This window comes from Melanerpes formicivorus, unplaced genomic scaffold (assembly GCF_026170545.1).
Source record: "Melanerpes formicivorus ecotype bairdi unplaced genomic scaffold, bMelFor1.0.p_v2 SCAF_29, whole genome shotgun sequence".
Taxonomy (NCBI): domain Eukaryota; kingdom Metazoa; phylum Chordata; class Aves; order Piciformes; family Picidae; genus Melanerpes; species Melanerpes formicivorus.
The window spans coordinates 5,414,189-5,437,095 of record NW_027142381.1 but is presented as its reverse complement, the minus strand read 5'-3'; the positions used below and the strand labels follow the sequence as shown (position 1 = coordinate 5,437,095).

Sequence of the window (22,907 nt, the reverse complement as noted above, 5' to 3'; positions counted from 1 at the left end):
GGGTCTTCAGCTCTTATCATTTCATGGTCACTGCAGCCAGGGCTGCCCTTAAGATACAAGACCTTGAATCAGAATATATTACTTCCCCCCCCCCCCCCAACTTCTGTCATGGTTTGATTTTGTGTTTTTATGCAGAGAATTTACACTTTCTGACCTTTAGTTGTGCTGTGCATGAAAGGCAGCGATAACTTCCCAGCGTCTGGGGGGGTTTGTGATGTGCATTTCCATGGCATTTCAAGCTGCTTTGATGTTTGGAGAGGAAAGGAAATGAGTGGAAAATAGATTTGTAACCTCTTAAAGATCATTTATCTTATGCAAATACATTCAGGGGCTGGAGACTAATGGTGCATTTTGACTGGGTAAGTGGAGTATGAGAGGGGGGGAAAGTCCTCAGTGCGTTTTGGGACACTACGACGTAGACTTTTCTCATCTAAGAGCAGAACAAAAGAGAAGAGATCAGTAGATCAAATCATGGGGTGGCATGCAAGTATTTTAAAAGGAGCATTTTTAGCCTCAGCAGTCATGGAGGTTGTTTTTTGACATGCTGAGACCTTGGGCTGCAAGTGTTTGCTTTCTTATCTGTCTTTTCCTAAGATAAAGTGATGGAAGCATGTTCTGAATGCACAGAGAGCAGATGGGGCCAGGTCACAAGGATCTTTAGCCAGCAAGAATGTTCTGACTGATCTCTGAAGCTGAATGTTTCATCTTGGGGAGTGTTGATTTGTTACCCTAATGGATTTGTGGCCAGCAGCCCTGTTGTCCTCTGGTGTGTGTGTGTTGTAAAAGAGACAAGAACTTGTTCACTATTGTTGTGTTTAACCTTCTTACCCAAATCAGTTCCAGATGGGCTTTAAACCAGTGCAGAAGCACAAATGGCTTCTTCAGACTCAAGATACACAAACTGTAATTTCCCTAAACATGAAATACTGAGTAACATTTGAAAGGGATCTGGCATTTCCCCATCTGCATTGCATCAAGGAATGGTGTTCAGGTCTACTGCTGGTGCTCTCTGACTGTGTGAGTCCAGGTGAGGAATTGCTCTGGCTCGGAGCGCAGCTTTCTGCTTCCCTTGTTTACCCTCAAGTGTGTGCTTTGGAAACCCAAGACTCAGGAATGGTTTCTGGAAAGCAAATGCCATCTTGCTTATGTGATACCCTTCTTCTGGTGTCCTGGGTACTCCAGAAAAGATCTGCCTGTCTGCCAGGGCTGCTTTTTGTTTGCTTGGCTAACCAGTTACCTAACACAGTACATGTACTGTGCTGGCTCCTTTTGAAGGAGAGAAGACAGCATGGGGAGAGTGGCCCTCTGATGTGTCCCAGGGACAAGAAGGCACACGTGGTGGGCACTTAAAAGGTCCCTAGTTGTGAGAAGAGAAGGGCAGAGTACTCAGCACCTTCTGACTGTTTAGGAAGACCATGCTATTTTTAGCTTTCTCATTTTCCATGTGTTCCTCACTTCTGTTCTGTGTCACATCTTTGGGTCTCAGCAGATGAGAGCTCTGCTTAGGGCAGCTCCCAGCGCCGCTCTGGGAGCAAAGGGGAACAAGCTGCCAAAATTCTCCTCTGTTTTGATACTTTAAAATACCTGGAGCTTTCCTTTCATAAACTCAGCCCCACAAAGGCCAGCTTGCTTTAGAGTTGTTTGGCAGACCTTGCTGGAGAAGTTTTATTAGCAAGATTTGTTTTATGAGAGGAGGAGGATCAACCACTCCTACCTGGCTGTGCTGTCGTGCTGGGAAGGGGAAATTGATACACTGGAAGCAGAGATGTCTGCAGGGAGCTTTGTAGACAGCACAGGAAATCCCTACTGATGAGCTGAGCAGCTTTGGTGGTTGTGTGTGGCAGGGCTGTGTAGGAGGTTGTTCTCCACCACTGAGGTGCAGAGTTTGAGCAGCTCTCTCTCTCTTGCAGGGAGCAAAATGCTTTTTGTTCCTCTGTTTGTGTGATGTATTTGCTAGGGTAGCTCTAATTAGAAAAAGCAAACCCAGAGCAAGGTGGAGTTTTGGTGTTCTTCTAGGGGGAGGTTTTCTTTTGGGGCAGGTTTCCTTCTGAAGCATGTCTTCAAACAACACTGAAGTGGTGCAGTGAAATGACACTCCAGCCTAGTGCTGGAAGAGTTAAATAACATCCACTGTGAAATGACACTCCAGCCTAGTGCTGGAAGAGTTAAATAACATCCACTGGGCCTTCCAAAGAGTCTGTACAAATGTTTTTAGAAGGGTTCTGTCCTCAACAGTTCTGTCCACAACTTTTTCTTACCTGCTGAAATCTTTACTGGCCATAGCCCAGCTGTGGCTTCTGAAGCCAGCCCAAGCAGGCTGGGAATCACACCCTAAAATAAGGACTCCCAGCATCAGGGGTGGGTGGCTGCAGCTGCTGTGATCCCAGCAGCCCCCTGGCCCATGAAGAGTGATCAACCTGGGCATAACTTTTGAAACTCTCATACCTTAGAAGAAAGGGAGTCAAGAAATCAGCTAGAGCAAAGCTGGGTTGGTGCAGACTGAAGCCAGTTGTGCTGGGAGGGAGCAGGGTGAGCTGCAGGCTGCTCATTTGTACTTTGCTCTCCATCCTGTTGGACATTCTGGTCTTTCCCAATGGATAGTTGCAGGAGGAAGACCTGGTTGACCTGGTTAGGATATTAGGGTGAATTTCTTTACTGCAAGGGTTATCAGGCATTGGAACAGCTTGCCCAGGGACATGGTGGAGTCCCATCACAGGATGTTAGGGGTTGGAAGGGACCTCTGGAGATCTTTGAGTTCAACCCCCATCCTTGGGGGTGTTTCAGAGTCATGTAGACACAGTGCTCAGGGACATGGTTTAGCTGAGGACTTGTCAGTGTTAGGTTAATGATTGGACTTGATGATCTTAAAGGTCTTTTCCAACCCAGGCAGTTCTGTGATTTTGTGACTCTGCTTGAGCAAGGAGGGGTTGGACCAGGTGATGGAGGTGATCATGGAAAGAGCAGGGCAGGGAAGAGGCAGCTGGAAAGCCACCATGAGGTGAATGAGTGGTGAGTACCAAAATGAGCACCATGCCTCTTCCTTGCCTGCCAGCTGCCTTCATCTGGGCAGTGAGATCCTGCCCTAAGGACACTGGTTTCTCCCCAGCAACTTGTTGACCCAGTGCTCCTGATGGCACACTGGGAGACAGGGATTGGGATCCCTGTTCCTTGTTGAGATCCTGCAAGGGTAGAGCGTCTGGGGTGAGGCAGGCAGTGAATTGTTCATCCTTGGGATGCCAAAGCTCTTTAAAGTATTTCAGCAGCAGCTTGGATGTCTCCAATCCCCCAACACTCCCCAGATGAGCCCAGGGAATTCCCTAAAGAAGCCCAAAGTGCCCTCTAAAACCATGAGTGATGTTTTCTGTCCTTCCCAGGGAGAGGAAGGTCGTGGTAGCCCCCTTTCCAAAGGGGCTGCTCCAGAGGCCCAGCCTGGGATCCAGCCAGCATCCTGGAGGGAGTCGTAGGCAGAGTTGTTTAGGTTGGAGCTGCTGAAAACATTGACAGAGAAAGTATTTGCTGTTCCCACAGGAAGAAATCCTGCTGCAGAGTTTTTATGGAGCAAAAAGAAATGCTTGTGCTGACCCAAAAAGAAAGAAAATCAGAGCTGTGGCCAGAGCTCAGCTGAAACACAGCAGGCACTTGGGGAGCACTTGTTAAACCCCAAGAGCTTTTGCTTGCCCTGAGCAAGTCTCCCTGCTCAGGTTGCTTAAGTTAAATTCCCTCTGCATCAGAGATCTTTATTTGACTAACTTTAGTGTTTATAAAAAACAACCAACAGAGGTAGGTGAGGTGCTGGTAGACTTTAAAGGTAGTTAAAATAAAGCTGGCCTGAGAGCTGAGAGAACATCTGAAAAGAGATGGGAATGCTTTGGGAAGGACCTGATGCAAACAGGGAAGGGAGCAGCAGGGAGGGCTCAGGGTTGCTGCAAACAGCCCCACCAGGGCCAAGTGCCCAGGGAGGGTTAAAGAGCATCCTCTCAGCAGCTCTCATCAGCATCTCTGCCACATCCAGTGTGGGCACACAGGTAGATGACACTTCATGGGAGGCCCCAAGCAGTGTTAGAGGCCACTGGGGAGGCAGTGCCTGGGCACTTGGGAGGGTGGTGTTGGTGTCACTGGTGCCTGCCTTCACCCACCTTGGACAAGCTTTGGCACTGAGCACACACAAGCTGGCTGTGCTGCTGGGGTGGAAAGCCCTTGGGTTGGAGTCCCAGGCAGCTTCACCCTGCCAGCCCACCAGATGCAATTAGTGCTTGGCCCTGCCAGGCTCCTGCTTGGGCCCTGCCAGGCTGCAAGAGAAAAGCTGGCAGGGATTGCCTGGCTCTTTTCTTCTGTGGGGTCAGGCAGAAAATTCATTGTTCATTAAAAAGGAAAAAAAAAGAATAGTAGTATAAGAAGAAAAAGGGACACCCCCTCCCCCCCAGTCCCAGCTGATCTCTTGCAAATCCCTCTGCCTCTCACCCAAACAATCACAGATGTCCCACTGCTCCCCAGCCAGATGTGGCTGCAGGATGGTGATGTCCAACGTGAGCTGGAGCTTTAACCTGGGATATCAGCCCCAGGGGAGTGAGGATGACCTCAAACCATCGGTGCCAGCCAGAACCAGGGCTCTTCTCTGCTGCTGCCATCAGTGTTGGGCTGCTGCAGCACCTCAGGAGCCTGGGATGTTTGGGTTTCTGCAGCAGGGTGATTCCTCCTGCCAGGCTGGCTCCTCATGAACTGGTTGGCTTCCTCCTCTTGAAAGACAGAGAATTAAAATACAGCCCAGTTGCTGCTCCTGGAGCTCAGGGGGGTTTTGCAGCTCCTCTGGAGCATTTGCTCTGCTGTGCTCTCTCAGTGCAGGAGCTGGCAGAGGAGCAGGTTCTTGCTGAGCTCAGTCCCAGACTCACTCTCTGACTCCTGCAGAGCTTATGTGAAAATGAGGCTAAAGGTTTGCCCAGAGATTTCCATGGGGGGATCAGGGTGCCAGATGGAGTCCCCCATCCCCTGAGTGGGCAATGCCTTGATTAACCCAATCTGTGCCCCCAGGGATGAGCTGTGGGTCAGCCCCCTTCGCCCCAGTCCTCTGCACCAAAACTGGTGTCTTGCCCCACATCTGACCCTGGAGCTCCTCTATCATGGGATGTCACTTTGGGAAGCAAATTCCTTTTGTTACAGACCAGACACTGTCAAGAAAAAGCATCCAAAACCAGAAAGTCTGAGCTGCTGAAAGGATCCAGCCCTGCAGTGAGCAGGCAGGGGTTGGTCCCCCAGCTCTGCCCACACATTGTATGGAGATGTGTTTATAAAGAGTGAAAGTTAACCCCTGGAGACATGCTAAGGGCTTCAGAAATGTGCTCTCTTGGACTAGAGAGAGTTTTGCCAGGTCTAAAAGAATCTTCAAGGGGTTTTGTGCTGCTTTGGCAGGGGTCTGTGCAGAGGAGAAGGAGCAGTTGCTGCTCTCTTGTGTATTCCACTTGTGCACGGATGCTGGGAGTGGCTCAAAAGGTGTTGCCAGCCCTGAATCCCCTGCTGATGGAGCCCCAGGGGGAAGAAAAGCCTGAGGCAAGGACCACAGCTGGCATCAGCCATGTGTGGGGCAGGTTCTGCACCAACCCTCAGCCTTCTCTTCCAGGTAACTTCACTTCTCCCAGCACCTTGCTGGCTTTCATCAGGGCAACAGAGCGCTCTCCATGGTCCAGCCATGAGCTCCTGCTCATCTCTAGTGCTCAAAGCACTGAGAAAGCCCACAGGGCACCCCAGAACCTGCCTATGACTGACTCTACACACGCTGCTGCTTCGTTATTTAACCTCCAAGTGTTGCTTCTTCCTTTTGGGACTTCTGAGTTTGAGTTTTCCCCAACTTTTCTGCAGTTCCAGGAGCTGGAGCCTTCCTTCCAGTGCCAGCTGAGCTGGTTGTGTTGGGCCAGGAGCGGAGGCTCTGAAGAAAACCATAAATATTGTGAGAGTGGTGATGATGAAGCAGGGAGCTGGCAGGAGGGGAGGGAGGGAGGGGCAGAGGGAAGCTGCAGATTCTGCTCTTCTCTTTTTTTTTTGCAGGGGCCTCAGCAGAGCCCAATAGTTAATCATTAAAATATGCTTCTATGGAACTCAGCTCTGCAGGACAATGAACTGAGAAATTATTTAATGCAATTTAAATGGGTCATGGTAGTCACTCTGATTGTGCCTCGAGCCAATGGGAGCTATCAAGGCTCCTATAAAAGCGGGTGGGGAAGAACTAGCAGCTGGTGGGAAGAGATCACCAAAGCCCCGGTGCGTGTCCTGAGCTGCCTCTCCAGGCGCGGAGATCCTCCTGCTCTGCCTGCAAGCAAGCTCCGGCTCCGGGCTGAGCCCTCCTTCGAGCGCCGGTGAACCTTTCAGTGGTCAGTGGTGGGAAGCGCAGGGGCTGCCTGGAGCGGGGGCTGGCTGCCTGGAGCGGGGGCTGGCTGCCTGGAGCGGGGGCTGGCTGCCTGGAGCTGGGGCTGGCTGCCTGGAGCGGGGCCTCGCTGCCTGGAGCCGGGGCTGACTGCCTGGAGCTGGGGCTAGCTGCCTGGAGCCGGGGCTCGCTGCCTGGAGCTGGGGATGGCTGCCTGGAGCGGGGCCTCGCTGCCTGGAGCCGGGGCTCGCAGCCGCTCGGCGCTGCCCATGGGGACCAGGGTCCTGAAGAGGTGAAGTGCAGCGGTGCCGGGAGCTGGGGGCTGTGTCTCTCGGGTGGGGGTGAGCAGGATGCTTTTCCAGGAGGTGGCTCAGCCCTGAGGCAGTGGCTGGTCTTGGTGAAGCTCTGAGCTTGCAGCTTGGGAGATGTGCTGGTGGAGTCCTGTGGGAACGCTGCGGGGGGGTTTGCAGCAGCTCTATAAAGGGAATAGATGGGGGGGGGAGAAATGAGTGGGAATGGATTTTAGTGGACTTTGATCAGAATGTGAGAGGGGTTGTATCAGTTGAGTGCTTGTGAGCTGATCCCAACAGCTGTCTGAAGTGCTGTTCTCCTGCAAGCTTGACACTTGGCTCCCAGCCTTCCCACCAGCGTGTTTTATCCCTGGTGCGGTTCGCAGCCCCACGGCACCGACGAGCCAAGCTCTGTGGGTGAGCGCTTCTGAGACCCTCCAGCACAGCACTGACTGTGGCTGGGGTGTGAATATTGCTGCTGCAGGGAGCAGTGGCACTCAGTTTTCTGCCAACCTTGTTGCCCTTCCTCAAACACCCCAAACAGCTGCGAGGTGCAGGTACTTGCAGCTCCATGGTGCAGACCTTTCCTCCCGCAGTGATGCTCTGTGCCGCCGCGCTGCTCCTCCTCAGGTCAGCTCTCAATCCCAGCATCTCCAGATGTCAGTTTCCTCCTGCTACTTGTTTTCCTTCCACAGTCTTTCAGTTGAATAATATTTCATCTGTCTCTTTTTGTGACTCTTCTGTCCAATTTTCAGTCACACACAGCTGATTTATAGCCAGCCCCACGTTACGTGAAATCAGCTTTCAGCTCCCTTTTCCCTGCTGGCTAAACAAGCAAAAGGGTGCAGGGAATTTCAGAGGGAATGGTGGCTGTGCTGGCCAGCTGCTTTCCCATCCAGAAAATAAAGAGCACAGCCTGTTTCCTGTTAGATTTTGCTGGTGGTGTTGATTTACATTGTTTGTCTCATGTTTTATGGCTTCCAAGCTGAGGTTGTGTTAAGCTGGCTGGAGTTTGGGCAAGAGAAATCCAGTGCAAGCACTGGCAGCTTCCCCAGTGCATTCAGGAGGGTTGATCGCACAGTCACATTGTCTCAGTCACTGGAGGAGGAATAGCAGCACTGCTGTGCTTGTCTCCTGGCCAGTTTGCTCCAGTGCTGTGCTGCTAAAAGGTACTTGATGGCTGGTTTTTGGAAATTCAAAAGTGTGGGACAGTGCAGGTGATGGAGGGGCTGCGTCCCCCTGTGTCATGGCTGGGTGCTCCTCCAGCCAGCGGAATGATTACAAGAGGGATGTGGAGGTGCTGCAACGTATCCAGAGAAAGGCCACAAGGATGATCAGAGGGCTGGAGCACCTCTCCTGTGAGGACAGACTGAAGGAGTTGGGGCTGTTCAGTCTGGAGAAGAGAAGGCTCCGAGGTGACCTAATTGTGGCCTTCCAGTATCTGAAGGGGGCTACAGGAGGGCTGGGGAAGGACTTCTCAGGATCTCAGGTAGTGATAGGACTAGGGGGAATGGAATGAAGCTGGAGGTGGGGAGATTCAGGCTAGATGTGAGGAGGAAGTTCTTTCCCATGAGAGTGGTGAAGCCCTGGAATGGGTTGTGCAGGGAGGTGGTTGAGTCCCTGCCCCTGGAGGTGTTTAAGGCCAGGCTGGATGAGTCTCTGGCCAGGCTGATCTAGTGTGGGGTGTCCCTGCCCATAGCAGGGGGGTTGGAACTAGATGATCCTTGTGGTCCCTTCCAACCCTGACTGATACTATGATACTATGATGGTTTGGTGGCCCTGGGCCATGTCCTGTCTTTATCTTCACCCAGGAGGTGAATTTTTTCATCTGAAGTTCCTCTCTTGTTGACTAGAGGAGTGAGAGAGTGGCTGGATGGCCCTGCAGCCAGCCAAGGCCACCCCACCAAAACCACAGACTGGGCCAGAAACTGATACCACAGAATAATTGAGGTCATCAAGTCCAACCCCTGTGTCAGAGCAGGTTCACCTAGAGCAGGCTGCACAGAAATGCATCCAGGCAGGTTTTGAATTACTTCAGGGTAGGAGACTGCACCACCTCTCTGGGCAGCCTGTTCCAGTGCTCTGCTACCCTCAAAGTAAAGCAGCTCCTCCTCATCTTAGGATGGAACCTTCTATGTTCAAGTCTGTTCCTCTTACCTCTTGTCCTGTCTCTGGGCACCACTGAAGGATGACTGCCTGCCTACCTCTATCTCTGTGTGGCCATAGAATCATAGAATATTGACCTCCTTGTGGCCTTCCAGTACTTAAAGGGCTGATCAGAAAGCTGGGGACAGACTTTTTAGCAGGGCTTGGTGTGACAGGACAAGGGGTGATGGTTTGAAACGAAAAGAGGGAGATTCAGACTCGAGACAAGGAGGACTTTTCCTTTATGCTTAGGGTGGTGAAACCCTGGCCCAGGTTGCCCAGAGAGGTGTGGATGGCTCATCCCTGGAGACATTCCAGGTCAGATTGTTTGGGGCTCTGAGCAACCTGATCTATTTGAGGATGTCCCTGCTGACTGCAGGGGTGTTGGGCTAGATAGCCTGTAAAGATCCCTAAAACCAACTGCACTCCATCTGACTTGGGTCAGTCAGAGGTTGTGTGCAGGGCAAGGCAGGGACTTCTGCCTGAAGGAATGCAGAGGGTTTGGAATCAAAAGCCCTGATCTAATGGCAAAAGCCTCTTGCTGGCCACAGGAGGGAGGAAAGCTGCTGATTTCATTTCACAAGCTCAGCAGCAGGTTGGCTGGAGAGCTCTGCCCTTTCTGGGCTCTTTCTGGCAGAGAAAATCTCATTTTCCCCTTGTACCTGCAGGGCTGAAGGTGGAGCATGTGCAGAAGGGAGCATTAGGGAACACACCTGCAGAATCCAGCAGGCTCCTGTGGCAAGAGGTCAAACAGCATTCAGTGTTCCCTGAATATCAGCCTGTGTCTGGAGATAAGGGAGAAGCTGTGCAGGGGGTGTTTGAAGCAGGATGGGCTGGGCAGGTCCTGATTCTGCTATTTCTGTTCCCCCTCTCTCCACCAGAGTCTGGGAAATTGCTTCAGTGATGGTTTTCACAGTGCTGCTGCAGGCAGGGTCACTGCTTGTCTCTGCTGGTGCAGTTTTGTGTCTATGAAGGGTAAAGGAAAAAGGAAAGGAAAGATTGCCTGTCCCTGTGCCCCAGGATGCTCACAGAATGGGGCAGAGCTTCAGGGGATGATTTCTTTGGTGCATTTTTTCTTCTCCCCTGTGCTGCTTTTTAAGTTTAGCAGCTGGTTTAGAGCTGTGGGGGTTGTCAGCCAGTGGCTGGAGCTGGGGATGGGGAGGAAGGAGGTCTGCATTTCCTAGCTTGCCTACAATGAATTTATTGTTTCCTACAGGCCAGGTTTTGGGAGGTGCAGATTTCAGGTTCTCTGCTTGAGTCTCACCACTCTCATCACCTCTCTTGGATTCATGGAATCATTTTGCTTGGAAAATTCCTCTTAAGATCATCAGCCTCCTCAACCCAGCACCACCATACCCCAAAGTGCCATGGCCAGACATTTCTTGAACACCTCCAGGGAAGGTGACTCCCCCACCTCCCTGGGCAGCCTGTTCCGATGCCTGACCACTCTTGCAGGGAAGATTTTTGTTTTCCTAATATCCAATCTGAACCTCCCCTGGTCCAGCTTGAGGCCATTTCTTCTCCTTGTGCCTCCTGTGTTTTTCAGTTCAGGTTATTTCCCTCCCTGTGTCAAGCCCAGCAGTGTCTCAGTCAGCTCAGAAATGCCACATTCCCACCCATTTCGAGAGGCCACCATAAACCATGAATGATTGATGGAAACCAAACGAGAGGGGGGAGCTCTGCAGAAGGCACCACTCCTCCCTCCCCTGTTTACTCTTCTCCCAGACTTTGGCCTGGGGGCTCAGACTTCACCCATTTCACAAACTGGTGTGCCTCACTCAAGACCTGAAGCTAGGGCCTTGGGAATGGGTCTAAACCAGGGGTTTGCAAGCATCATCCTGGGCTGAGCTGTTCAGCCACTGCCAAAAGGATAACCCACTGCCAGAGTGGGGTGCTGGAGCCAGCACATGAGTCTGGCCCCAAAAGCAGTGGGGTTTCATTTATTTACTTTAGGGCATCACATCACCCTCCTCATCTCCCCCCAGGAAAGGTGTCAGATTCCAGTCACTGCACTGCTGCTTGCTGGTGGTGAGCCTGAGAGCAGTGGGGCTGCCTGGCAGCCCCCAAGTAGGGATACTTGGGGTTTAGTTCACTTCCTTTTAGCTGACAAATTAAACTCAGCCATAAAGGAGGTAGGAGACAATGAAAATACAGCGAGTCTGGATCAGGAAACTGTGGTGGGGATGGGATTTAAGTTCTGCCTTGTCTCATCTTTAATAGTGTGAATTTTAACAGCACTTGTAAGGAAGTTGAAAGGCTGCACCATGTCTGATTGCATTAGCAGCCCCTCACTGCAAGAGGGACACTGAGGTGCTGGAGTGTATCCAGAGAAGAGCAACAAAGCTGGTGAAGGGCCTGGAGAACAGAGCTGGTGAGGAGCAGCTGAGGGAACTGGGGTTGTTGGGTCTGGAGAAAAGGAGGCTGAGGGGAGACCTCATGGCTCTCTACAACTCCCTGAAAGGAGGTTGGAGCCAGGTGGGGGTTGTTCTCTACAAGTGATAGGACAAGAGGAAATGGCCTGAAATTGTGCCAGGGGAGGTTTAGGTTGGATATTGGGAAAAACTTCTTTACTGCAAGAGTGGTCAGGCATTGGGACAGGCTGCCCAGGGAGGTGGTGGAGTCACTGTCCCTGGAGGCGTGGCATGGCACTTGGGGACATGCTTTAGTCAGCATGGGTGCTGCTGGGTTGGTGGTTGGACTTGCTGATCTTAGAGCCTTTTCCAGCCAAAGTGATTCTATGATTCTGTGACTATTGTGTTCCCCCAGAGCTTTCTGTCATTTGAAAGTTGTTTGCACTTCTGCAGCCCCTGGCAAGCTAAGAAGGGCCGAGGGGCAGCCCCGCCGGGCACTGCACAGCTCCTGCTTTCAGCCCCCACGCCTGGCGCATAGCAGAGATGCCAACGTGGCCAGGCCAGGGGATATTTTGGGGTTTGGAACTGCTGTGGTTGCAGGAGCCAAGTCCTGCAAGAGCAGCCAAGCTGGCTGTCCTGCTCTGGAGAGGCTCATTGCGTGGACCATAGCCAGCTGCCCAGGCAGAGTGTGTGCAGCTGAGGTGGTTTCAGTGATGCCTCATTGCCACTGTCCCAACCAGAGGAGCCTTTGATCCTATGGGAGCAGAGCTTGGTGTCTCTGGCAGAGAGTTTGGGGGTTTATGAGCTGCTCTTTCATGTCCTTATGCTATTTTTCAGACACAGAGGAGATAATTTCTTAATAAGCTAATGAATATTTAGCTCATTAAGTGGCCACCACATGTGCTACTGCTTTACAAACTCAGTACTTAATCCTGCAAACCACTGAGCATTGCCAGGCATTTAAACTTCCTGGGACAAGTCACAGAGTGACAGAATAGGGATTGGATAAGACCTCTTAGTCTTCTCTTTCCCAGGCTAAAGAGCCCCAGTGATCTCAGCCTCTCCTCCTAAGAGAGATGCTGCAGTCCCCTCAGCATCTCCATGGCCTGTCCTACAAGAGATAGCTGAGCTCTCCCAGCAGGGGCTGGCGTGCTGCTGCTTTCCCAGGCAGACACCATGGACCTGATGAATGGATGTGCTGAGGACAGGCTGTGTGGGTGCAGCAGGGCTCTGGGGAGCACCACTCCTCACCTTTGGGTTGAAGCCCAGCGCTTTGCTCCGTGTCTCTGCGAGCAGCCACGCAGGGAGCTCAGCAAACGCGGCTGAGAGCATTACCATCATCACACATTGCTCAAAGACCTTCAGCAGCGTGGTAGTGGTCATGGGAGGCTTGATCAGAGCTCCAGCTTAGCCACTTTCTGTGATATTGGTGGTGGTGGTGGGTGTTAATTTTGGTTTTAGGGAAAGCTAAAGGAAGGGAAGGAATGAGAGGATGGCTTCCTGGATGTCCCCATGGTGGAGCCGAGCGCTCCGCCTGCACACGTCCATCGTGCCACATAGGCAGCTGTCTGCCAGCCAAGGACAGGGGGAGATGCCTGCAAATGTAAAGGAGGAGAGTCCTCACTCCTGCACTGTGACTGGAAAAACTTCTACAGTTACTGGATGGCCACCAGCTCCTGCTCACCAGCTGCAAAACCTGAGGACTTGGCACTTCCAGAGGTTCTTACAGCCGGGGAAAGAAATATTCCCCCCCTGAAATAAATACATCTGATGCCTAAAACACCTCTGAGGAGAGGGATGAGGACTGCATGGAGATGGTCTGAGCTCTGTAATTATTTCTCCAGGCACGTGGAAAGGTCGATTCTCAGCTGTCACATTTATAAAGCAGCAGACACAAGCTCAGACAGAGATGGGGGAAGAGGGAGCTGTTAATCACAGAGAGCTGCTTTGCAGGGTTGGAACAGAAATGGCCTCGATCCTCTCTGAGCCACAGGCAGGTTAAGGTCAGGTTGTAGCTGCCTAAAGAAAAGGCCACCTTCTCCTGACTTTGATAATCTTGGCTTAAACCTTCCAGAACTGGTGCCTGCAGCTGCAAGGCCATCCCTTCTTGGTGACAGAGCATGGTTCTGCTGGGATTGGGGCAATAAAGAGTCACCCTGGGGCTAAGAACAAGAGATAGGGAGTGGGATGCTGCCCCTTGGTTCTCCCTTGCCCAGGGCACCCAATGGCAACTTGAAGACTGTGCCAAGCAGTTCGTGAGTGAGGAGTGAGGTGTTAAGTCCCCTTCCTCCCCTAGTCAGAGGGCAGTTTGGTGGTGTTCATAAAGGCAGAGATAGCAGAGCTGACTTAAGTGTGTCTTGGACACAGAGCCAAAGGAGTGCTTCAGCAGGGTTGCCTGGGGAGGGATGATGCCCAGCACTGCCCTGGGCACAGGCAGCACAGGCAGACCCAAGGCTTGGGATTTGGGAATGACTTCTCCCTAAAAGTCAGATGAATTTCCCAGATGTGCAGGGCAGACTGCAATCTAGGCAGGTTTCTTTGTGCTTTATCACATCAGTATCCTCCTCCAAATTGCTCAGTTCCTTCTCTGATGGCTCTCTCCATCCCCCTCTGCAACAGAGGTTAGAAGGAACTTTTTTTCAGGGCAGAAGCAACAGCTGAGCCCCTTGGATTTCCAAATTGCCTTTAGTGAGCCTGGGGATGAAAGCCACAAGCACCAACCCTCCCCCCTCTGCCTCTTGGGAAGGAGGGATCCTGCCTGGGCGAGGCGGGAATCCTGGTGTTGTGCAATCGCTGCTGAGGCACTCGAGGAAAAACAACATCTAGCAGATCTGGCAGGAACGTGCCTAAGCCAGCAAGCTCAGCCCTTCTCGCTCTGGGCTGTGGGAGTGAGCTGGGCAAAGCCACAGAGAAATTCTCTGCATTTTTAGGATTGGGAAGGTGGGTCCAGGGTCTCTGGACTAGAAAGCTTTCTCTTGCTTTTGAGCAGCGTGCTGGAGTTGAATTCAGGAGTACTTTTAGGAGTGGAGATGGAAAATCATTGTCTGGGAAGCCCAGGGAAGGGGAAATAAATGACCCATTTTGGTGTCTGAATGTGACAGAGCCTCCAGCTAGCAGAGGGCAGGGCAGCACCACTGGGGACTTGGCTTGCTCACATGCTGGCCCAGCAGCTTGTATGATGTGGTAGGAAAGATGCTGCTCACTGGGCAGGCATGAGTGTAAGGCAGCACAATCTGTCACTGCTGCTGGAGCTGTGACAGCCCACGTTGCCTGAGGCAGGATGGCTTCTGGCTGCTCCAGACCCCTGATGTGTCCTGGACACATGATGCAGCCATGGGGCTCGGTCCCTCCAGGCAATGATGTCCAGATGGCCTCTGCCATAGCAGTGATCTGGAGGAGTTTGGGTTAGGTTGTCACTCACACTCAGAAATAACAGGGGGGAAAAAATGTTTAATGTAGGCTCCTGAATAGCACCAGGACTCAGGGCTGCTCTCCCTCCTCCCATCAGTGGTCCCAGCTGTGGTGTGGCACTTCTAGACCTTAGAATGTGGGAGCAACCAAAAGCCACACCACTGCCAAGGGAAACCCAGACACAAAACAGGCACAGCCACCACAACCTCCTCCTGTTTCTCGTGGAGCTCTTCAAACCTTGGGCTGTGGTCCTGCAGCACCAGCTTTGTTCCCCCTCTGAGCTGCAGCTTCAGTCCTGGGCTCATCCTTCATCCCATGCACGAGGCTGAGATCCTGGTGAGAAGGAATTACTGCTGAGATCCAAGGAACCAAACAGGAAGAAGCCACCAAGGCAACTGTCAAATGATGAACAATTAAGTGCTGCTGCTTCTGGTGGTGTTTATCCAGCAGCAATGGCAACTTCAGGGCTGGGAGAGAAGCTCTGTCTGCACTGAGACTTCAGGTGATGCAATATTTGATGAGTTACAGTTCTCCAGCTTCAGCAGGGCACTTGTCACGGTCCTGATGGTTGGGATCTGCTCACACAGCTGCTGCCACTTAACTCTCTCTGCAAACAAATCACACCTGAGCTGCAACCAGGTTCTCCTCTCTCAACAGCAATGCTGCTCATCACCTGGGTGAAGCAGGAGGCAGGACAAGCCCTCATCCCTATCAGATCTCCAATATTTGATGATCTGTGGCTCTTGGAGAAATGCTGATTAAAGAAGGGCTCAGTGTGGGGCTTCATCCAGCAGTGTTGTGCTTTCCCCCCTTTCCCTTGGAGGACAGCATTTCCCACCCCCCGAGGCATGGTTTGATTGCCACAGATTGGAAGCCTTTAAAAGGGACTCTCTGTGTGAGTCACAGCTGATGCCATAAAAGAAAAACCAATAAAGTGATCTGCAAAGTGCTGGTTAATGGATTGAGGCAAACTTACTGGAAACAGGACACAGCCTGTGTCATCTTTAAATTGTCGCTTCAAATCCAGCAGCATTGGGAGCCAGGGACATTTATTCTCTGTCAATAGCTGTCAGAGGCAAGAAAAGAGAAGAGAATTATCCCACCTGAAAGCAGTTGCTGGTTTCTCTGTGCTCCCAGCAGCTCCCCAAGCACAGCTGAAAGCTTTAGGGGTGTCAGGTACTCTTGAAACTCGGGTCTTAGAATCATTAAGGTTGGAAAAGAGCTCCAAGATCATCAGGTCATAGAATCAATAAGGTTGGAAAAGACCTCAAAGATCATCAAGTCCAACCTGTCACCCAGGACCTCCTGACTACTAAACCATGGCCCCAAGTGCCATGTCCAGTCCCCTCTTGAACACCCCCAGGTCCAGCTGTTCTCACAGGGCAGAGCATTTCCCATGATGGAAATCATCAAATCATAAAATGGTAAGGGTTGGAAGGGACCTCTGGAGATCATCTCTAGTTCAGGCCCCCTGCCAAAGTGGCATCACTTAGGGCAGGCCACACAGGAACACATCTGGGTAGGTTTTTTAAGTCTCCAGAGAAGGAGACTCCACAGCCTCCCAGGGCAGCCTGCTGCAGGGCTCCAGCACCCTCACAGTAAAGACGTTTTTCCTGATGTTGAGGTGGAAGTTCTTCTGTTCTAGTTTGTACCTGTTGCCTCTTGTCCTATCACAGGTCCCCTCTTGACACCCACCCTTCAGATATTTATAAACAGCCTTCTCCTAGCCAGGTTAGATAGCCCCAGGGCTGTGCCTTTCCTCATGAGTCATCCTTGTAGCCCTTCGCTGGGCTCTCTCCAGTACTTCCATCTCTCTTGAACTGGGGAGCCCAGAACTGGACACAGTTCTCCAGCTTCACCAGGGCATTTGTCACTGTCCTCATCATTGGCATCTGCTCACACAGCTGCTGCCACTTAACTCAGCAAACAAACCATACCTGAGCTGCAACCAGGTTCTCCTCTCTCAACAGCAATGCTGCTCATCACCTATGTGAAGCAGGAGGCAGGACAAGCCCTCATCCCTATCGGAGCTCCAGGCAGCGTTGGCTTATCGGTGCCGGTGGAAACCACATCCTGACAAGCTCATCAGAGCTTTATGGCAGGTGCTTTGTGAGGGCTGAGAGGTGGGGTAATGGGCCGTGGTTAATTGTCTCATCCTGATGCTCAGGCAGCGCCACTCCGTGTCTGGGGAGGCCGGGATGACGGCAGAGCCCAGCTGGTTATCTCCCAGCCACGCAGGATCTGTACCGTCTCTCCGGGAGACAGGACACTGCGTCATGCTCCGTTTCAGGGCTTTGAGGATTAGAAGGGGATGTTCTCACACGTGATGCTTTCCATCATTTTTTATACCAAGGTCTTGCTGCTGGTGCTGTCACCCAGCCCAGCTGTCTCCAGCCAGCCCGAGCGCTCTCCAGGTCTGGTGGCACTGAGGCTGTGATGGTTACTTAACGCCCTTTGGCAGGAGTCAAGGGGGCTGTGTGTTTTGGATGGGTTCAGCTGCAAGAACCAAAGCTGGGGGGGAGCACGCGAGAAAGGCTTTTCCTCTTGTAACATTCCAGCTGTTCCAGCTGCTGCTGTTCTGTGTTAGCAGTGCCAGGTAGGACTGGGGAGACCCATGACGAACCCAGCTGTTCCCAGCTACCACATCTGTCCGGCACAGCTGTCCAGGATACGCTGCTCCAGGCGCTCACGTGGCGCTCCCGCCCGCTCCAGCTGCGCGTTCCAGATGTTTCCCGCCTCCCACGCAGGGGTTAATGGCCCCGCCCCCGACTATAGGCCCCGCCCCAAGTGCCACCCCTCATCTGTCAATCCACAGCGCCGGACGAACCGCGTCCCGCGACACATCGAGGCCCGCGACCAATCAGGGCGTGGTTGTGATTTCCATGGCAGCCGCAGCCGCGCGGCTTCGGGGAGGCGGTGCAGCCGGTCCCGGTCCCGGTCTGGGTTCCAGCCCCAGCCCACTGCGATGGTGCCTGAGGGGAGCCGCGGCGGAGGAGGGGCTGCAGTGCTGCTGCGCGGCTCTAGCCCAGCCCTGGCAGCGGCCGCCGCGACGCGGGGGCGGTGGCAGCAGCGCAGGTGAGGAGCCGCTGCCCGCCGCGCACCTGAGACGAGAGGATTGCGGCGGGGCGGGCCTGGGGCGCCGCGGTTCTCTTCACCCTCCTCACCACTTGCACTGCCCCGACGGCAGCTGCCGTGCTCCGCCCTGCCCCGCCCCGCGCTCGGCTGGCTCCGGTCCTGCCGGAGGCGTTGCCTTCGTCGGCCGGGCTAGGGTCGGCCGCGGCCTGAGCCGGCGGCTGGCATCTGGTCGGCACTGTGGCGGTGCGGTGCACTCTGCCATTTAGGCGCCGGTAACGGCTGGGAGAGCTGTACCCTACCATACCGTGCTGGCCGGGGCAGTCTGCTTTGCGGCCGTCGCCGCGGGTCCCGGAGCCACAAGCGGGAGCTCCCGAGGATGCGCGACGGGACCGGTTCGCTGCTTCCCGCCGGTGCCGTTGCGGGGTGTGAGGCGGATCCGAGCCGGGTAAATGGGAAAGTTTCCGTCCGGGCGAGCTAACTCAGCTGCGGAGCGCCCAGCGCCTCTGTTGCCTTTGTTCAGCGGCTGAGCTGTGCCGGGGGCGGCTGGCTGCGGGCGCTGCGCGGCTGGAAATGCCTGCGGTGGGGAGGGGAGGCACGGGGCGAGAGCCGCTAACAGCGGCTGGCACGGCGTGGGGAAGCGTGCTGGCGACGAGGTAGCGCAGTAAACAGCATCTCTGTTAGCTGGAAGTGGTCTTGTTGGTAATATTCCGGGAAGGAGCCGCTTGATACGGTCAGTCCGGTGTAGAGGGTTTTGGGGTGTTTTTTTGGTAGGTCTTTATCTTTTCAGTATTATTCGTGAATTTATTTGTACTTTATTGTATAAGGGGGTGCCGAAATCCCTCACGGGAGACACAGAGAAGTGCACAGAGCAACAGTTCATCAGCTCTTAGAGTGCTACTGACTATTTTTCCTCTATTTTTCTTTGTGTTTGGCTTTGAACATAAAGAGCTAGAAGCCTGTATGTGTTCAGTTCCTTCTGTTGGGTTGTTCTCCACCAGTCAGCGTTGTAGTACTTAAGGAACACAGTTTATACTTGCATAACGGGGAACGTGATGCTGGCTTTTGTTTGACCATTCCGTATGCAAATCCAGGTAATTTGCTGTCTCTCTGCTACAGGTAGCTCTGTGGCCATGAAGGTTATTTGGTGCTTTAGATTTAAAGCAAAACGTAGGCTCAAGGGATTGCAAACGTGTGAATAACATCCCCGTAGCTCCTACAGCGTGAACTGTAAGGGGATGTTGTTCACACATCTTCATTCCCTCATTAATTTTGTCTGACTCTGTCTTGCCATGCCACTTGTCAAACTGCTTAGCGTGGAGACAGGCTTCACTAAGCCTCCTTAGCTGTCTTGCATCCCAGATGCTTTCTGCCAGGTGACTTACTGTTTATTTTCTTGTGTGTGCAGGTGAATAACAATTAGTCATTCTATTTTGTCATCCTTTTTTTTTCCCCTTGCTGTATAGCAAATTGGGGGAGAGAACTAGAGAAAGCAGCTGCAGGAGTGAGAGCTATGATGGCTTAAAAAGCTAAAGGTGGACTTGGCACTCAGAGCTTCTTGGTTTTCTGACCTTGCTAAATATTTTGCTTGGGGTTTGCTTGCTTGTGCTGTACGTTGACATTGCTCTCTCAGGCTCTGTTATGTGAGTGGTAAGTAAGAAATGATACCTGGTCTTGGGGGAAATCATTAAGGGGATTGTGCAAACGCTGCTTTCAAGGCATAAAAATGCTTCCCAAATCCCAAATGATTTTGGGGACAATCTCCTAAATGAGCCTAGGATGGTTTGGAGAGCTTCTTGAAGTGGTGTGCTGTGAATATTTCAGTTGTGTTCCTTGGTGCTGTGCTATACCATTACCATGTAAGTGCTGGCTTCCCTATGCAATCTTCTTTGTGGTCAGCACACATGAATGACCAGAAACAAACCAGTTCATTGAAGGAAATGGGTTTATGGAATTCCTTTCTTTAACTTCCATTTAGGACTGCTGAAGGACTAAGAGTGTCTGCAGGGGCTTCTCACTGGGGTTATTTGATGAGCTTAATAGAAAACTTCCTCTAAGGAATATATTGCCTCCAGTCTTCTAAACATATGTTGCTTTGAAAATGATTCTTAAGAGTTCCTGGTATCTGCTGCCTTTCCAGTGTTTAGTTTTACAGAGGAAAAATGAAAGGTGCAAGAAGAGGTAAGGAAGATACTGATGTGATGGACATTTGCTTTTTAAATCCTGGCAGTACTTTCATTTCTCCTTCTCTAGTCAAGAGCAGAGAAGAAGGTGACAGCAGAGAGGAAGGTGACAGCAGATAACATCTTAAGATTTTTTTTCCATTCCACTTAGCTATCTTGCTACTTTAAAATTCATTTCCTCTGCAGGTGTATACCAGAAGCTTTGGATGTTTTGGTCTGACTGAAAGCATCTCTGAACTGGGAGTATTCTAGTTCTGCAGTCTATATTTTGGTGTCTCCTGCATGAAGTCTTTCGGGATGTGTTTGTGTGTTGTAGCCCCAGAGACTAAGGAGTTGAGTAGGCTGCATTAGGAGGAAGAGAAAGTCATCAGGACACCTTAGGAGGACTTGTGGATGAAGTGTAAATGGATGGTGAGGGGAAAGAGAACTTTGCAATAGAATCAGCTCTGGCATTCTTCCCTTCACCTCTGTCTTGTTCCTGCTTTCCAGCTCAGGTGTGAAGCCTAATGACCTGTGGAATAGAGCTGAATGCAGTCTTCCCTCCAGGCAAAGCTCTCCAGAAGTGCTGAAATCAAACCCAGTGATGAACAAGTGCAGGAACAAGCTTGACTCCACAAAAGGCTAAGCAGTACTACTGTACTTGTTCTTCCTAGAAGGAGATCTGCTTATCAGAATCTGAGCTAGAAGTTCAGGAGATGGAAGCAGAGAACAAGCTAATCACTGAATAATGCTTTATATATATGGGATTTTGGTTCTTTGAGCTGGGTAACACCAGGGTTGCTGTCCTTTTAATTTAGCCTTGCAGGAAGCTGCCCAGTTGAACATGAGAAGGCTGGTGTTCATCACTCTTTTGGCCTCCAAAGTGCAAGTCTGAGCTTTAGAGCTTACAAGGCTTGCTTGTAACTAGTGGTAATGGATCATCTCTTTTTTCCCCTGGCAGGGAATGCTTCACAAAACAACAAAAGCCAAACTGTTCTAGCATAAAACACAAATGAATGAGTTGCCTTTTGACTAGGCTGAAAATCTTCAATGTTTTTTTGGATGAACTTGAGGAAAAAGGTCTTGACCTGGAGTGTGCAGGGGGAGGGGAGGAGAGAGGGGGAGAGAATTCATGTGTGCAGAAAGGAGGAAACAAAGCAATCATTTTTGCTTTGCTAACATCATCTTGGGGCTGACTCATGGGGCTGACTTTTCTGGGAGTAATACTCAGTTTGATATATTTCTGCTTAGCTGCATTTTTTTCCTACTGAGACTTGTAGAAGGTGACTTTGGGGTGGGTGTCTTTGAGCTCCAGGTGCCTCTCTTTTCTAGGAATTCAGTTTAGTCATTTCAAACTAACTGCTAAAGGCCACCTCTACCCTTGTAGTCATCTTCAGCTTCCTCAGCTTAGGACTGTGTTGTGTTTATGAAGGGATTGTCTTGTTTTAGTGGTTATTTGGGGGGGGTTAGCTTTTTTTTGGGGGGGGTTGGGGTATGTTGTATGAAGAGCTGTCTGCTTTTAGGTGAGTGGCACTTGGCTCTTCTCTAGTCACAGTGGGTGAAAATGCCACCATTTTTCACAGCTCTGCTTCAGTGCTGACAGGGGGTTGCAGATTGCCCTGTTGTGATTCTTTTAAGTGCTATCAATTTAGTTACTGTTCACAGCAGAGCACCAGCAGCATCATAATCCTTCAGGTTGACAGATGTGATCCAGAGCACTTAGTCATGTAGAGGAGGGAGGAGGTGGGGTTGATCTGCAACCTTCTAGAAGGGCAGTAACTTACTTTGTCATGCTTGTCCCAGAGAGCTTTGTATGGAACTTCAGGCACAGAAGGGAGTTTTCTGGCTTGTGGAAGAGATCAGTTTGTTGAGAGGGGCTGCTTCTTCCTGCTCCTCTGTTTGGTTTCCTCAAAGACAAAGCCCAGGTCTTGCCACAGGTTGTGGAGGCTGCATGCTCTGTTTGTTGCTTCCAGGCAAAACCAGACTGAAACACCACCACCAAAAAACTAAAATGAAGGCAACAACAACAACAATAAAAAACCCCAAGCAAACAAAAGCCCCAAACCAACCAACAAAAACCCCAAAACACAAACCCCAAAACCCCCAAGAAGCAAACAACAACAAAAAACCCACACAGAAAAACAACCAAACAACCAACCAAAACCCAACCACCAACAACACAGGGCCAAAATCCCCCCAGTACGGAAGGTTTTAGGAGAGCTTAATAGCAGCTCTTCATGATCTTGGAGCCTTTGGCATTCTTGGACTTAACCAAGAAAAGTTAACTGCATGAAACTGAAGTATTTGTGGTTGATTGGTGTGGAGGCTTGCTGCCCCGTGGATGGGGTTTTGTTGGTTTTCTAGGCACAGGAAGCCTGCTTGGGGACTGCAAGGCTTGTTTGCACTCACAGCTGGAATGATGCTGGGACTGAGTCATCTTTCTGCTTTACCAACCTGTGAATTGAGGGTTTCAGGCTGCAGCCCACAGGCTCTCCTTCCATACTTGGTTTGGTCCTGAGGGCTGGTGCTGGGCTTTGTTTTGTTGCTTGGGGTTTAAGTGATACCCTAATAACACATAATAAGGGTGAAACAGAATCACCAAGGTTGGAAGAGACCTCAAAGATCATCCAACCTGTCACCACAGACCTCATGACTAGACCATGGCACTAAGTGCCACATCCAATCTCCTCTTGAACACCTCCAGGGATGGGGACTCCACCACCTCCCTGGGCAGCACATTCCAATGACAAACGACTCTCTCTGGGAAGAGCTTTCTCTGCCTTGATAGGAGCTCATCACTAGTGAAAAGCCTAACTTCTGCATGTGGTGAACATTAGTGTCTACCAGGGCTACTTTTAGTTTGGAAGGTGGAGATTTTCTCCTAGTTTTGAGGATTTGGGTTTTTTTTTTCCCCCCTCTCTTTCTGAGGAAATGACTCTCATGGAATTTGCTCAAGCTGAATACCGTTAGGGATTGGAGGAAGTGTAAATATTTGCAAGTCTGTTTGTGTTAACTCTTCTCTTGAATCAGAGCTCTGACTGAACTAAATCTTCACTGTATTTAAAGCCTTTAAAGAGATTATGTGTCCTACTTGCTAGCTTTCAGCAGAAGAGTTTCCCCT

General features: G+C 51.3%; 1 protein-coding gene and 1 long non-coding RNA gene across 8 annotated transcripts in view; one reads left to right on the top strand and one right to left on the bottom strand.

Annotated features, from left to right (window-relative positions):
• TPST1 (tyrosylprotein sulfotransferase 1) overlaps window positions 1-22,907 on the top strand; it is a 53,254-nt gene that overhangs the window by 1,092 nt on the left and 29,255 nt on the right. For 2 of the 7 annotated variants that reach the window (XM_068154657.1, XM_068154662.1), the window contains one exon: window positions 838-1,027. The exons of 1 other annotated variant lie outside the window; for it this stretch is intronic. The gene's annotated coding sequence lies outside the window, so the exon portion shown is untranslated. Of the gene's footprint in view, window positions 1-837; window positions 1,028-6,033; window positions 6,363-16,549; window positions 16,655-17,443; window positions 17,628-17,829; window positions 18,073-22,907 lie in introns of those variants that run through there. 4 more of the 7 variants (XM_068154656.1, XM_068154660.1, XM_068154659.1 and 1 more) reach the window with 4 other exon arrangements.
• Window positions 14,578-17,273, bottom strand: LOC137449296 (uncharacterized). Its single transcript, XR_010989347.1, has 3 exons — window positions 16,490-17,273; window positions 15,529-15,618; window positions 14,578-15,159 (listed from the first exon to the last, which is right to left on the bottom strand). It is a non-coding gene; the product is annotated as an uncharacterized lncRNA (long non-coding RNA).